This window comes from Vidua macroura, chromosome 23 (genome assembly GCF_024509145.1).
Source record: "Vidua macroura isolate BioBank_ID:100142 chromosome 23, ASM2450914v1, whole genome shotgun sequence".
In the NCBI taxonomy this organism is placed as follows: Eukaryota; Metazoa; Chordata; class Aves; order Passeriformes; family Viduidae; genus Vidua; species Vidua macroura.
This window is the reverse complement of record NC_071593.1, coordinates 8644915-8657218: the sequence shown is the minus strand read 5'-3', so window position 1 is coordinate 8657218 and position 12304 is coordinate 8644915. Positions and strand designations below refer to the sequence as shown.

The following is a 12304-nucleotide window of genomic DNA, read 5'->3' as shown; positions in this document are numbered from 1 at the left end:
CCTGGCTGGGGATTTTTTATTCTAAATTTAAAAATGAGCTGAAAAACCTGAAAGGCAAAGGCCATACGCACAAGGTTAGAACCGGTCAACACACACTCACACCTGCAGACACAAGCTCTCACAGACAGACACGGACAATCACGCTCTCTCACACGCTCTTCCGCTTACACGCTGACTGCGACCCTTACTTGAAACGCTATGTTGCCGCTTCGACGCGTCTTCTGACCGCGGCTCTTCGATGTCCGGCGGTAGATTCCGGGATAACGTGTAGGGACCCGGGGACCTGCGAGACGACAGAGACGACGGGAGGCGGTCGACGAGTGACTATCTGACGGCTAGGAGCTGTTCCCGCTCCGGGCCCATAAATTTTGTACCCAAAACCCCCATAGAAGACAGATGAACTGTAAAGTTTTATAACTGCTCTACCTAACTGTGACTACGCGCCTGGGCAGGGCAGCTCCGATCGTAAGTGGCACGACAGAGGCATGTACAACATAAGCCAAGGTAGGTACATACAATATATGCACAATATAAGCCAACATAGGAACATACAGTATAAGTACATACAATATAAACCGACATAGGTACATACGACATAAGTACATACAATATAAGCACATACAGTATAAGCCAACATAGGTAGGTACAACCTAAGCACGTACAATATATGCCGACGTAGATACAATATAAGTGAGGACTTGACGTAACTCTCCGGAAGATTAATTGTTGAGCCCTATACCCTTTGAGAAGGCGCAAGCTACGGAACTACTGTGGTCAGGTGATGAGGGTCTAATATGCTCCCTCTAGAAGTCCAAGAGAATGGCACGGGAAGAGAAGGCGCTACCAAAGGTGAGAAGGAAGATGGATGAGAACGTCTCCTGTACTTCTTCCCGTCTCAAAAAGTAAAAATGTAACGATGCCGGAATAAGCGATATCCAGGAAGGTACACGAGTAAAATATGGCCGATACTGCAGAGAACAATGCCGATAAAGCCTCGAGATGTAACAAAGGCCTATGACGCAGAAATCAATGGACACGGACGACATAACACAGACACGGACGACATAACACAGACACGGACGACATAACACAGACACGGACGACATAACACAGACACGAGTGAAAACTGCCTGGCAGTTCCACCTTATGGACCCAAGATTGCTAGTCCAAGATGAGTCATAGGCCGATGATGCCAAAGGAAAGAAAGCCCTAGGGCAATAGCATGTGATGATGAAATTTAACTCCTTTCAAGATGTTAGTGCCAAAGGACTTAAGAGGAAGCCTAAGAAGCTCAGTAGGCCTAGACAAGAAAGCGATGACTACGGCGTGACCGTGGCTAGAGCTCCGGACGTGAAGGCGAGCTCCTCGGGTGAAAAGATCCACGACGACGTCAAGAGTCAAAGAAGGCCGCCGACGCGAACCTCGCGAGGACGCGAAGACGGATCGGAACTGCCCTGCCCGGCGAAGACTCTGGTGAGGCTGAGGAGAAACCCTCTCCCTCTGCTTCCGAGGGGCCCGTCCCACTATGGGCCTCTCCTCTAAGCTAACATCAAATTGTCTCCTGTGATAGTAAAGGTTTTTCCCCTTCTCCCACCTACTGGCCCCGACACTTAGCTTTTGCAAGACGACCGGACAAAATCCATCGTCAGCCAGACGTGGACGGCGACATGTTCTCTACATCCGCTTCGGTGCTGCCGTTTCCAAACTTCAGCTATGCGCCTCCTCACGGTACCTAAGACAAAACAGAAAATGCAACTAGCGCCCTGCAAAAGAGGAATCCCCGGAACTCTGACGCACCGCTGCCCCGGCTCACCTGAAATCTTGATGCGACTCAACAGGCTGCCAGGAGGATACCTACAAAAGGAAAAGGTACAGGCTTAGCGTGCTGCCGCATAACGGTCACCTATGAGTCACCCAGCCTAAATGCCGACTCACCCGCTTGACTCTGTTCCTTCACACGCCTAGGGCAGCAATGACACCTGCAAAGAAACAAAGCAAAAACAACCACACTGAGATACCGAGAAAAGACCACCACCCTGACCTGACAAGTACGCCCACCTACACCTTAAGCTTGCACCCACCTGGCCTCAGACATCTGGGATCAGAGACATCTCGCGAGAGAACTGCCTAAAATAAAAAAAAAAAAACAAAAGGGATGCTGAGACTTTCACCAGAAACTGAGACCTGTGCGAGAACAACTGCTTCTGTCCACTGCTCACCTGGCACACTTGGCCTTGGCTGCAGCTATCTGCCTGGACTTCCTAATAATAAAGACAAAGAACAGTGCTGTAACATAGTCACCATTTATGCTTCCCCTGCAAATACAAACAGCAACTGACCTTCTCAGGGAAAACCCCCTGACCCAGGAGGGGCGCTCTGCCACAGATCTTAAATGTCTGCATCTGAAAGAAAGTTAGGAGAAAATTCAAACAACTGTAGGATAACTTAACAGGTCCAAGCATCCTGTGTGAATCTAGGAATACCATCTAGAATACAACTACATCCCCCATTCCAAATTGCAGGTCTCCAGGACTTGTGCAATTACACCAGGCTATGCAGCAGGACAGAGCAGCTCCGGGACAAATATGTGCAGACACCCGTGACACGGGACAGGACACGACAAACGAGGGGACGCCACAAGGAGAAAAATCTCTTGGCGAGAAAAATGCCCGCGAGGACAGAGAGATTGCGGAACGAGATGACCTAGGGGAGACAGACGGCTCGGAGCTGATGAGGCTCAAAGAACCCTGCAGGAAGAAGATGCTAAGAAAACGATGTCTTCCGAGAACTGCACAAGCGGATGCCTGAAAAGCCTACAGTAAGAATGAGCTACCTAGCTTGGCGTTCTCACAAGTCCTAAGCCGCTATAATGGATCGTTGGGGTGTGCGGCTGTCGCTACCGCTCAGAACGAGACCTTCAAAGACATCTGACCGGATGCTTCTAAAGACAGATACGACTGCGATGCCTGTCGGGACTCCCGAGTCAAAAGGCCTGTGGCGTTGGGGCCGGGCCGAGGAACGCAAAGATCACAGATGCCAAGATGACCCTCAGACAGCTAAGGTAAAAAAAGACAAGTGACGTGACAGACCCAAACAACACAGAATGCACAAGAGACAAGTGACACGACCCACACCGGAACTGCTCTGCCCTGCGCACCTCAGCACTGAGATCAAAAGAGACGCTTTCCCTTTAGGTGGCCTAATGAGACACTTCTTAGACATCCCTATCTCTAAAGCAGACTCAAAAATCCCTTCCGGGCAGTCCCAAGCCAGCACCCCGCTTCCCTCCCCTCAGTGGGTCGTAGCCCTCGACTTATCTTGCACACTTCTGGGCGTGCAAATCCCTGTCGAGTGCAAAAGAAGGCCACCTCCCTGTCTGGGAAGTTCCAGCTGTCACCAGGCTCTTATCTCTTCGTCTGCCAAGACAAAGAAAAGGAAACATCAGTGCACAATCTTAACAGCACACGGGCTAAAACCTGACAATTCTGCTACTCACCTTCTCCTAAGAGAGCCCTGGCGTTCGGGCCGCACGCTTCGGCCGTGCTCCGAGGCCGACGCTGCCGTCACGAGGTACGCCTAGGTTAAGTGGAGACAAGGTGACTGGGCACGGCTGAAACTGGAGTGGACCCCCTCTCCTCCTCCCTACCTCCCCGACTCACCGCAGCTCCTCGGCCGTTCCCGTGAGCTACCCAGACGGGACCTTGAAATACAAGATGTGTGGGCTTCATCACGGGGTCCCGTCATACTTCCGGAGGGCTCACGAGTGCAGGAAACCCGGTCCGTCCGCCACCTGATGACATGGGCTTAGCGTACGCCGAGTGGATGGCCTAAAGCACGCAAATGAGAACGGATGGTTAGAGGTGCACCAGAAACTGAGACCTGTGCGAGAACAACTGCTTCTGTCCACTGCTCACCTGGCACACTTGGCCTTGGCTGCAGCTATCTGCCTGGACTTCCTAATAATAAAGACAAAGAACAGTGCTGTAACATAGTCACCATTTATGCTTCCCCTGCAAATACAAACAGCAACTGACCTTCTCAGGGAAAACCCCCTGACCCAGGAGGGGCGCTCTGCCACAGATCTTAAATGTCTGCATCTGAAAGAAAGTTAGGAGAAAATTCAAACAACTGTAGGGTAACTTAACAGGTCCAAGCATCCTGTGTGAATCTAGGAATACCATCTAGAATACAACTACATCCCCCATTCCAAATTGCAGGTCTCCAGGACTTGTGCAATTACACCAGGCTATGCAGCAGGACAGAGCAGCTCCGGGACAAATATGTGCAGACACCCGTGACACAGGACAGGACACGACAAACGAGGGGACGCCACAAGGAGAAAAATCTCTTGGCGAGAAAAATGCCCGCGAGGACAGAGAGATTGCGGAACGAGATGACCTAGGGGAGACGGACGGCTCGGAGCTGATGAGGCTCAAAGAACCCTGCAGGAAGAAGATGCTAAGAAAACGATGTCTTCCGAGAACTGCACAAGCGGATGCCTGAAAAGCCTACAGTAAGAATGAGCTACCTAGCTTGGCGTTCTCACAAGTCCTAAGCCGCTATAATGGATCGTTGGGGTGTGCGGCTGTCGCTACCGCTCAGAACGAGACCTTCAAAGACATCTGACCGGATGCTTCTAAAGACAGATACGACTGCGATGCCTGTCGGGACTCCCGAGTCAAAAGGCCTGTGGCGTTGGGGCCGGGCCGAGGAACGCAAAGATCACAGATGCCAAGATGACCCTCAGACAGCTAAGGTAAAAAAAGACAAGTGACGTGACAGACCCAAACAACACAGAATGCACAAGAGACAAGTGACACGACCCACACCGGAACTGCTCTGCCCTGCGCACCTCAGCGCTGAGATCAAAAGAGACGCTTTCCCTTTAGGTGGCCTAATGAGACACTTCTTAGACATCCCCATCTCCAAAGCAGACTCAAAAATCCCTTCCGGGCAGTCCCAAGCCAGCACCCCGCTTCCCTCCCCTCAGTGGGTCGTAGCCCTCGACTTATCTTGCACACTTCTGGGCGTGCAAATCCCTGTCGAGTGCAAAAGAAGGCCACCTCCCCGTCTGGGAAGTTCCAGCTGTCACCAGGCTCTTATCTCTTCGTCTGCCAAGACAAAGAAAAGGAAACATCAGTGCACAATCTTAACAGCACACGGGCTAAAACCTGACAATTCTGCTACTCACCTTCTCCTAAGAGAGCCCTGGCGTTCAGGCCGCACGCTTCGGCCGTGCTCCGAGGCCGACGCTGCCGTCACGAGGTACGCCTAGGTTAAGTGGAGACAAGGTGACTGGGCACGGCTGAAACTGGAGTGGACCCCCTCTCCTCCTCCCTACCTCCCCGACTCACCGCAGCTCCTCGGCCGTTCCCGTGAGCTACCCAGACGGGACCTTGAAATACAAGATGTGTGGGCTTCATCACGGGGTCCCGTCATACTTCCGGAGGGCTCACGAGTGCAGGAAACCCGGTCCGTCCGCCACCTGATGACATGGGCTTAGTGTACGCCGAGTGGATGGCCTAAAGCACGCAAATGAGAACGGATGGTTAGAGGTGCACCAGAAACTGAGACCTGTGCGAAAACAACTGCTTCTGTCCACTGCTCACCTGGCACACTTGGCCTTGGCTGCAGCTATCTGCCTGGACTTCCTAATAATAAAGACAAAGAACAGTGCTGTAACATAGTCACCATTTATGCTTCCCCTGCAAACACAAACAGCGACTGACCTTCTCAGGGAAAACCCCTTGACCCGGGATTGGGGGCTCTGCTACAGATTTAATCTGCCTGCATCTGAAAGAAAGGTAGGAGTAATGTCAAACGGCTGCAGGATAACTTAACAGCACCAAACATGTCAATCTACGAATACAATCTAGAGCCCAACTACACCCCGCAGCAGAAATTTCAACTCCTGGGACTTGTCCTGTTACAGGCTATGCAGCAGGGCAGAGCAGTTCCGGGACAAATACGTGCAGACACCCGTGACACAGGACAGAACGTGACAAACGAGGGGACGCGACAGGGGGAGAGAGCTCTCGGTGAGAACAATGCCGGCGAGCGCCGGGAGAATGCGGAACGAGATGACCTAGGTGAGACGGACCGCTCGGAGCCGATGAGGCTCAGAGAACCCTGCAGGAACAAGATGCTAACAGAATGATTTCTTAAGAGAACTGCAGAGAGGAATGTTTTACGGTCCGAAGGCTCTAGCTAGCTTTGCATTCTTATCAGTCCTAATCGGCTTTAAGGGATCATTGCGGTGTGTGGCTGTTGACACAGCTCAGAGCAAGACCTTAAAAGACATCTGACTGGATGCTTCTAAAGAGAGATGCAATTCAGATGCCTGTCTGACCTCTGGAATCAAGAGTCCTATTGCACTGGTGCCCGTCCAAGGAATGCGGAGATCACGGATGCCAAAAATGAGGCCAGGGTTTCTGATAGGGCCCTCAAAGGGCTAAGGTAAAAAAGCCATGTGACACGAAATACCCAAACACACAGAATGCACAATAGACAAGTGACACAACACACACCAGAACTGCTCTGCCCTGAGCACTGTGATCAAAAAAAACCCTTTCCCTTTAGGTGGCCTAAGTGGATACTTCTTGCACATCCCTGCCACCAAAGCTGATTCAAAAAACGCTCCCAGCGCCTCGCTTTCATCCCCTCTCAAGGTCGTAGCCCTCGACTTATCTCTCGGACATCCGGGGATGAGAATCCACGTCGCGTGCGAACGGAGGCCGCCTCGCCTGCTGGGAATTTTCTTACGATCACCGGGCTGTAGTCCCTTGCTCAACTGCAATCGAGAACACCAAACATCACTGCGTGATCTTAGCTGTACAACGGACAAAACCCAGCAATTCTGCTACTCACCGTTCTCCTCAGAATGCCCGGCTCCTTGGGCCGCACGCTTTGGCCGTGCTCGGAGGCTGACGCCGTCATCGCAGGGTACGCCTGGGTTGAGAAGAGACAAAGTGACTCGGCATTGCTGAAACCTAAGTGGACCCTGGCTCCCTCTCCCTACCTCGGCGACTCACCGCAACTCCTCGGCCCTTGCCAAAGGCTACCCGGATGGGACCTTGAAATACAAAATTTCAAGGCTTCATTACGGCCCTGAAATACTTCCAGAGGACTCACGAGCACAGGAAACCCGGTCCATCGGCTGGTTGGTGACGGGGGCTTGGCATACTCCGAGTGGATTGCCTAAAGCACACAAACAAGAATGGAGGCTTTAGAGTTGCACCAGAAATTGAGACCTGAGTGAGAACACCTGTTTCTGCAACCGGTCACTGCTCACCTTGACTGCAGAGATCCAGATTTAATGCCTAAAAATAAAGACAGAAAACAGTACTGTAACACACAGTCACCATTTATACTTCCACTGCAGAGACAAACGGTGACTGACCTGCTCAGGGGAACCCCCTCTCCAGGGACTGGGGGGGCTCTGCCACAGATTTAATCCACCTGCATCTGAAAGAGAGTTAGGACAAAAGTCAAATGGTTGCAAGATAACTTAACAGCTGCAAACACCTTATGCCAATCTAGGAATACCATCTAGAGTCCAACTACACCCTGCACTGCAAATTTCAAGTCCCCAGAACTTATCCTATTACACCAGGCTATGCAGCAGGGCAGAACAGCTCTGGGACAAATATGTGCAGACACCCGTGACACAGGACGGGACAAACAAGGGGACGCTAAACACAAACAACACGTTATGACACAAACAACACGTTATGATACGAACGGCGTGACACAAGGATGATACCTTCCTGGCAAGAAGAATAATGGCGAGGAGCGAGAGGATGCCAAAAGAGATGACCGATGCTCTGGCAGTGGTGGATGGAGGAGGCTCTAAGGAGCAGAAGAGCTCCTGGAGAAGACTGGAACAGAGTGACCCGTTAAAAGAACTGTTGGTCACAATGATCAGGATGGCTGTGAGACAATGCTACGTTTAGAATGCTTTCCATATCCACACAATCTGGTAAGCCCCAGGATGTTACAGCTCGTGGCTGGAAAGGATGGATGGTGATACGGCCGGGAAGGAGGCCTCAAAAGACGTCCGACTCGATGCTTCGGAGATGCGACCAAGAGAGATGGCCGAGCCCGCCGGTAAAAGAACGAACGATATCGGCGTCGTGCCGAGAAGTGCGAGCGTTCGAGAACCCAGAGATGCTGGCTGATGCTTGTGTTAAGGCCCTTGAGGGGAAAAGGCAGGGATATCTGATCCAAGGGACCCCAAAGACACACCAGATAACACGGTACATGGGACAACACAACACGGACCGGAACTGTTCTGCACTGCACACCCTACAGCTGCAATCAAAAGTAGAGCCTCTCCCTTTAGCTGTCCTAAGAGGCCCCTTAGAAGATATCCCTTTATCCTCTGCTAGTTTTCAAATCTATCCCAGGAATTTCCAATCCACTACTCCCATCTCCAGGCTGTGGCCCCGACTTATCTTTTGGGTGATGGGTGATGTGAATCCAGGTTGGACCTGAAATGAGTCTACCTCGGAGGGCCATGTGATCGCCTGTTAGCCCCTTAGTCGGTTACAATAAAGAACAGCAAAATCAATGCATGAGTTTAGTGTTACGTGGGCCAAATCCCAGCAAGTCAGCTACTTATCCTCTTCTGAGCGTGCCTGGGTCCTCAAGTCTCCAGCTTCATCCTGAGTCCAAGGCTATGGCTGTTATTATGAGTGGCACCTGGATTAGAGAGAGGCAAAGTTACATGGCATTTCTGTGAGTGCAGTGGATGAGCTCGTGTGCTGTACGACACACGAATGCCTCTGCTATGCTTGTGAAAAGCCTTGGGGGGGGTCCTCAAATAGACACCATTTCTCACCCTGCTACCTTCAAAACCCCCCACAATAACTCCTAACCGGGCACCCTGCTCACTCTCCCTCTCCTAGTCACAATCCTCAACTCATCTGAAGCCTCAATCTCAAACATCATCTTTGACACAGGGCAGATACCTTTTGTGATGCAATGAATCTGCTGAAAAAATGTTGTACTTGACACAACCTGGAGTTGCAGGAAGTTGGACTCCTCCTAAAAAAAAAAAACAAAAAACAACAAAACAAAATCATAAATTACAAAACCACCTTACCACCCCTGAATGCAAAACCCAAATCATGAACTTAAATACTCCCTGTATTCAACGTTGTTTTCTTCACAGTCTCTTCAAAGCCTCTGTTGCTTTAGATGCCCAAAAGCACCTGCTGAAAACAACCTGAGATAAGCTGAAAGAGCCTCTTCACCAAAATGAGAGGAGAGCTCTTACCCCAGCAGATTCCAGAGAGGGAATGAAGGCCCCTGGTAAAGGCTGGGGTTAATATACCCCTGATTGGGCCCGCCTCTCGTTCCCACAATGCCTGGGAAAGGAGAGGGGCAAATCCCACCGGGTATAAAAGCCCTCAGAGTGGCTGCAGCTGTTTGGCTCCTCTGACTTGAATTCGAGGGGAGTAAAGGGCTTGCTACAGAAGAAAACTCTCCAGGGAAATGACAGCACTTTCTTTTTTGCTACAACTACTTGGAACAAAAGGGCAGAAAGCTGGTAAGAAATAAACTTTGTTTATTTGAAAATAAAAAAGAAATAAAACTTTGTTTTTAGGCAGCATAGCTAGATAAGTTGGGTAATTTGCTGTTAACTTATATAATTATTCCTCAGTGACTACTAAGTAGTACTCCACTTGTGACTAAGTAGGGTGGAGAAGAATACTAATTATATGAACAGTCTGTCTCCTTGGGACTACTACCTAGGGCTATCTACATTATAAATAAAAATAAGAAAAATAATAGCCTCCCAGGCAGCATAAAGATTAAGTACATGCCAGGCTTGCCCTGCTCTGAGATATTTAGTCCTAGGGTGCAGAAAGAAGTGCCCTGAAAGGTAGTTTTAAACCCTTAAAATGCTGAAAAAGACAGAGCCTCCTTCAAGTGAAGCCTTTAACAGGAGGAAATGGGGCAGTTACCTCCGCTGAAACTGATACAATGGCAAATGAATGTCTTCTGCCCTTTAATTCAATCCCCGAGAATATTGGGAAAAGAGGGGTTTTCCTCACTTTAAATCTCTCCAGTGATGAAGAAAGAGGGATTTTCCCCTCAATCCAAACCCTTAAGAAGGAGGGACAGCTGGGCTTTCCCCTCAATTTAAGCCTTAGGACAACACAAAGGGTTACCCTTAATTCAAATGCAGTTACCCTTAATTCAAACCCATAAAAAACATTATCAAGGTTTTCCCCTTCTATTTAATCTGGAAAATAATGGAAAATGGGGATTCCCTGTCAATTAACACCCCTAACAGCATAGAAAAGGCAGGGATTCTTTCCACTGAGACCATTAAAATTGCAGGGAAAGTGGATTCCCTCACGATTTGAACACAAGAAATAATGGAAAAGGAAGCTTTTTCTCTCAATTTAAACTCCTTTTCTCCTACTAAGCCCTCTCTTTTCTGGGACTGCTGTGGAAGGTCTGGGGGTTCTAGGGAAGGGCTGACACAATAAAAGGGGAAAGCTGAAAGCTCTCCCCTGGAACCCCACATGCTGCCTGGCCTGCTCAGGTGCTGACCCTTGGCAAGAGGGCTCTTCCCTTGGCATTTTCTCAAAGGGATGCTCCGTGCCCAGGTGGGTCTGGCTGCTCCCCAGTCCCTGCTGGATGTTCCAACCATAGCTCCTGGAGGAACGCTTGGAATAGCCCTGTTAGGCCCTCTGGACTAGCAGCTCCCTATGCAGGTGTGCCCAGGTAACTCTCTGAAAGCGGCTTGTCACACAGGGGGCTGCGACACTTTGGAGTGGGGGATGAGGTGAAGAAAGGTCCTGTGGGGAGTTCCCTCCCCCACGCAGCCTTTTGTCTGCCCCTTAAACAATGGGGTGTCAGACTTTGCTTTCCAAGGAAATTAACAGTCTTTCCTCTCTGTGTGCCCCTAGCCAAACAGGAATTGCATCCAAAATTGCAGACAGTGAACGATTTCTCACAGACCACAGATGCCAACACCAAGAACTCTTGCTGCCCTCGGGGTGAAGCACACCACCAGTGAACAGACATCAATACACGGTGAGAGAGAGTTTAGTTTTACAGGGAAAAGGACCAGCGATTGGGTCCAGAGGTCAGTGGCCCCAAATGACATTATGCAACCTCAAGGTCCGAACGGTGCAAGATTTACAAGGGAGCAAAACTGCCCCCACCGAAAATTCGGGCTGCCCTGGCAGTGACAAGAACCTCCTGCAAACTAGCATAAAAATCGGGAGTGGTGGTTTTTGTTTCACAGGGAAAAGGGCTGGGGATCAAGTTCAAGGGGCCTGTGGCTCTGAATAGGCGGTTCCCTCCACAAATCTAAGTAAGGCAGGCTGAGTCCCACACCCAAATTGTCACCACCAAGAATTTCTGCTGCCCTGACAGTCCCAAGGGAACCCTGCAAACTGACATCAGGAACCTGGGCTGGCCACTTTTCTTTCCCAAGGAAAAAGGCTGATCTTTGCTTCCGGGGCCTGTGGCCCTGAAGTGGCCGGACACCTCCAAAAATCCAAACGATCAAGGATGTGTCGCAGACCCAAGCTGCCCCCAGCTCAAACCTGTGCTGCCCTGACAGTCCCAAGGGAACCCTACAAACTGACATCAGGAACCTGGGCTGGCCACTTCTCTTTCCCAGGGAAAAAGGAGCGGTCTGTGTCTCCATGGGCCTGTGGCCCTGAAGTGGCCGGACACCTCCAAAAATCCAAACGATCGAAGATGTGTCGCAGACCCAAGCTGCCCCCACCTCAAACCTGTGCTGCCCTGACAGTCCCAGGGGAACCCTACAAACTGACATCAGGAACCTGAGCTGGCCACTTTTCTTTCCCAGGGAAAAAGGACCGGTCTTTGTCTCCAGGGGCCTGTGGCCCTGAGTGGCCGGACACCTCCAAAAATCCAAACGATCGAAGATGTGTCGCAGACGCAAGCTGCCCCCAGCTCAAACCTGTGCTGCCCTGACAGTCCCAAGGGAACCCTACAAACTGACATCAGGAACCTGGGCTGGCTACATTTCTTTCCCAGGGAAAAGGACCGGTCTCTGTCTCCAGGGGCCTGTGGCCCTGAAGTGGCCGGACACCTCCAAAAATCCAAACGATCGAAGATGTGTCGCAGACCCAAGCTGCCCCCACCTCAAACCCGTGCTGCCCTGACAGTCCCAACGGAACCCTACAAACTGACATCAGGAACCTGGGCTGGCCACTTTTCTTTCCCAAAGAAAATAGCTATCTTTGCCTCCAGGGGCCTGTGGCCCTGAAGTGGCCGGACACCTCCAAAAATTCAAACGATCGAGGATGTGTCG

At 50.7% G+C, this 12304-nt stretch overlaps 2 long non-coding RNA genes across 2 annotated transcripts; both read right to left on the bottom strand.

Annotated features, from left to right (window-relative positions):
• Positions 1-1426: 1426 nt before the first annotated feature.
• Positions 1427-2100, bottom strand: LOC128818465 (uncharacterized). The gene is made up of 4 exons (XR_008440488.1): positions 2082-2100; positions 1936-1979; positions 1814-1854; positions 1427-1732 (listed from the first exon to the last, which is right to left on the bottom strand). It is a non-coding gene; the product is annotated as an uncharacterized LOC128818465 (long non-coding RNA).
• Positions 2101-7143: 5043 nt separating this feature from the next.
• On the bottom strand, positions 7144-7622 carry LOC128818187 (uncharacterized). The gene is made up of 3 exons (XR_008440404.1): positions 7400-7622; positions 7292-7319; positions 7144-7197 (listed from the first exon to the last, which is right to left on the bottom strand). It is a non-coding gene; the product is annotated as an uncharacterized LOC128818187 (long non-coding RNA).
• Positions 7623-12304: the final 4682 nt, after the last annotated feature.